The sequence below is a fragment of the Carassius auratus genome, chromosome 49 (assembly GCF_003368295.1).
Source record: "Carassius auratus strain Wakin chromosome 49, ASM336829v1, whole genome shotgun sequence".
In the NCBI taxonomy this organism is placed as follows: Eukaryota; Metazoa; Chordata; class Actinopteri; order Cypriniformes; family Cyprinidae; genus Carassius; species Carassius auratus.
Window position 1 is genome coordinate 11,894,999 of NC_039291.1, and position 4,046 is coordinate 11,899,044.

The 4,046-nt window shown below is 40.0% G+C and overlaps 1 pseudogene; it reads right to left on the minus strand.

Annotated features, from left to right (window-relative positions):
- Window positions 1-2,275: 2,275 nt before the first annotated feature.
- LOC113065914 (peroxisome biogenesis factor 2-like) lies at window positions 2,276-3,218 on the minus strand (annotated as a pseudogene).
- Between the last annotated feature and the right edge of the window lie 828 nt (window positions 3,219-4,046).

Here is a 4,046-nt window from a genome sequence, read left to right on the forward strand (position 1 = left end):
TGTTTGCAAACATTTTTGTGCATTTTTTGTGCATTTGTTTCAGAGCATTCAAAATTAACATTCCTTTAATGTTTGCAAAATTATAAAACGGAATGTTCCCTTAATGTTTTTATAGAACCACGGCAATAAATCTACTGTATGCAATTTTATAAAGAATCAATGCAATTTTGTATTTTAAAGGTATTCTGCAAAATGTTTGGAAGTTTGACTGAAGTGAGAAAACTGGGTCAATTATGGCAAGAAATACAGATGGATGTTTGTTCCGCTGGTCAGAAGTGAACGATTTATGTTGAGAAATCAGTGGGTGTCAGGAAATGCATCTTTTTTTGACTCATTGATTCTCCACATTCCCGGTTTAGAGTGCAAATGCCTTTCCAACAGTGAAGAAACACAGATAATTGGCCACTGTTGACAAGTTTGTCCACTAGCTGTGTTAGATTTGCTTTTTAGCCATGAACATTTAGTTAGGAGTCTAGAGCAACACGTGGCAATGAACTGCATGAAGTATTTATCTCAGATGTTTTATTTGTTTTTAATGACTTTTGCCTTGCTGGGACAAGCACACACAAAAACAAAATCTCAGACACTCTGATATAAAATAAGAGTATGTCTTTCAGTATGGTGTAAGCTGCTGTTCAATTAAGCAAAGAATAGATGCAAAGGGTAAGTACTAGTATTAGACAGACTAAACTAGAGCTTTTTAATTCCAAACCTATTCATCAGAGAACTCAATGTTTGACATCAAAGGATCAAGGATGTGTTGATTGTAATGGGCTGGATCACTCATCAAAGCACGAAGCTGGCATTGTCTACTGTAGCATGTATGTAAAAAATGTCTATGTTTTATTGCTGATTGTAGACAGTGCAACCCTGAGTGTAAATGAGATTTGGAGAAGATGAAGTGCAAAATGAGAACTCTTCAGATGAACTGTTACAAAGAAAAATGATAAAAATTCTTTGCATGTAACTCACTATGATGTTCACATGTTTGAAAAGCTCTGTAAAATACACATTATATACAAAAACATATAGTTATCGGTCCTCTTTTATTTTAAAACTTTAAATTAATGCTTAAAACAAGTAACTGAAAATCTGAAATCATCTGCTTCTAACAACTGAGCATTATGTATAATTAATACTGATAATAATATATTCAGAAAATACATTAATATAGATAACTGAAAGCAAATCTCAAAAACTACATAAATATACAATACAATAGTGTATTGTGTCTGGTTTAGTGTTTTACAAGGTTTTATTTGGATGCTTTTGAAGTCTTTAAACAAATGCATTTTGAAGGACAGATGTTCCCTGGCCCTGATCAATGTGAAAAACACCAGAACCATATGTTGTGTATATTGTAAATTGCCAACCATTACAGAACATTTCCAGAACAGTGGTGGCAAATGCCTTTAATCCTATGAAACAAAACAAAGGGTATAAACATATGCTGTTGCACATTAAATATCTTTTGAACATTGTTAACGTAGTACACAAGTAAACTTGAATAGTTCTGGATATAGTGGGAGCTACACTTCTTGGTGGTCCCGTTTATTTGACCATATGAACAATGACATCAATGAACCCACATGAGGGCAAACCGGTATGCTACATTCCCATATTCACAATTTTGGACTGAAGTGTGAGTTTCGGGCAGGTCTGAGTCCATTTGAATGTGTTTGGCATTAGGCATGGATCACTGAAGAGAGTTAACAGCAGAATAAATACCCATCTTTGCAGTCATTATTAGGCTAAGAGCATAATATGCCCGAAACTTCAGTCCTACTCTAGTTTGTTACAGTTTACTGGCGTATTAAGAAGGGCCATGGAGATTATGATGGGATGTCTGTCAATCTGCATCCAACCCAACTACCCCCTGGTGCTATCATGGCCTCTCCTTGATCTTGTGCAAATTTCTCCCTTCATAGGGGATGAGGGGAATTGGATCGTGCAGGCAGTTGAGCAAAGGCTTGTTTTGATGTTTACTCATTTGCTCAGTGCTCAATCCCAGAATGCAGAAAAGTGGACCTCTGATACACAGTTTCTATCAAACTTTAATGAGGCTGAATAAATAAGTGACACAAATGATGTTTTACATCAAGTTTGTCTCTTTGTACAAAATTCTGCATATTTCATGGCAACAAATGCTCTCATTTCAGAAGAAGGCACAAGCCTTATGCCTTCATCAACCAATCTCTGTGATAGACTCAAATGTTCAACTTGGTTTCAAGTTCTCCTGCTGTATGTGTATCTCAAGTCAATCAGAAGACTGCTCTCAACTCTGATGCAACTCTGTTCCTAAATGAAGCCTGACTGGCTCTATCGTTCCAGTTTCTGCACCACAGTTGGGGCAGGTAAAGCAGATGTCAGCGATCGTGTGGCTCTCGAGGCAGTATAGTAGCAGAACACGTGTCTGCAGCCGAATGAATTGGGCATTGTGGGCCACTCCCCACACAGTAGGTCTCCTCCGCACCTTCCGTTCCTTTCAGATCATTCAGAGGGGAGAACAGAGTGGCAACACTGGCCTTAAGCTTCCACAGGTTTATGAGAGGCAGCAGAAAGATAAGGAACTCAGCAAAGCCATGTCACAACAGCACCCAGTTCAAGAACTGGAAGTTGATGTCTCGTGGTCCCTGGGGCCGACTGAACACTGGCTGCACTCCTAGCTATTTTTCGGTAAGTGTTGAATAAGTTCCTCTTTGGAGGAACAGTAGGAAGTTGACCAGGCTGGCCACTTTGGTAAGGCCTGTCAAGATGCTGAGTACCTTCCGGGCCTTGGATTCTGCAGGGTGGTTGAGGAACAAGCCATCTGACCGTTCTCTCAGCCACTTTTCGCCGACTGTCAACAGAACAAAACAGAATTTTTGTGGCCGGCTCATGGGTTGGTACTTCTGTCCTGGGATCAGAGAGTTTTTGTACCGGATGTTGAGCAGTGATTGGCCAACGGTGGCACTGTTGGAGAAGACGGTGAACCTCCACAAGAGGAGTTGGAGAAGGGCCTTGAGTTCTGGTTCCACAGGGGTTAAGAGCCCAGGCTTGAAATGCTGGAAGCATTGGGTGAACTGTGACCAAACAAGCTGTTCCAGTGCACCATCCAGTTCAAAAGCATCCAGCTGACTGATTCTCAAAACCAGAGATAAAGGGTTTGGGCCGGCCTTGGCGAATGGCTTGTCACCTCCAGCTCCAGCTACAAGCAGAAGAAGCAAATGGTTATGCATTTTTGCATCTGAGTTGGAATCACTTTTCACATGTAAAACCCATCCTAAATTCCCTTTTAGCTGTGCAGGGCAGAGGCACAGGAGGTCTTATGCTGTTCCTTTTCCAGATTCAGTCTGAGGACAAATCACATCACAGGAGATTATCCCAACAGCACAGGCTTGGAAAGGCAGTAAACACCCGCTATGTGGAACTACTTTACTTTGACGGCTTTTTATAAGGGATCTAAGAACTGTGACGTTTGGCAATTTTTCATGGAATGCGTTTGTATCGGGCTGAGTTTATCTCTTTAAACGTGATGGTTCAAAAATGAGAGCCAGGAGCTGGTGTGACCACCTCTTAGCATAGGACTGGATTTAGACAATATCTGCAATAAATTGGCTTGTGAAAATTGCAGGAAGCATCTCCAAATCTTTAAGGTAAGTCTTTTTTCAATACTTCAGGTTCATCTGTGCCTAAAACCTTCACCAATTTAAGAATGCAACTGAAATGGAAAATAAAAAGGATGCAAGATGTTCATGAATCAGTAGAAAAATTATCTGCTTTAGACAGATGTTGGAAACTGTAGTTAGGTCAATTGTATAATCAGTCAGAACTTCCTCTTTTAGGCCACAGATTATGTTTCATATGTGCCGTGGCTTACAAACCAGTTCAATAGTTTCTCAGGTAAGGGAAAAATCCTTCACTGTTCAGTAGCACTCGGCCAGGTGAGACAAATCATTGCAGCAGGCCACTCTGGGGATACAGCTTTTCCATGTTCTTGTCATAGGCTTTTATTGAGCAGTTTACAAGTTATGAATGAATATGTTTTATTTGAGAACATAATATTG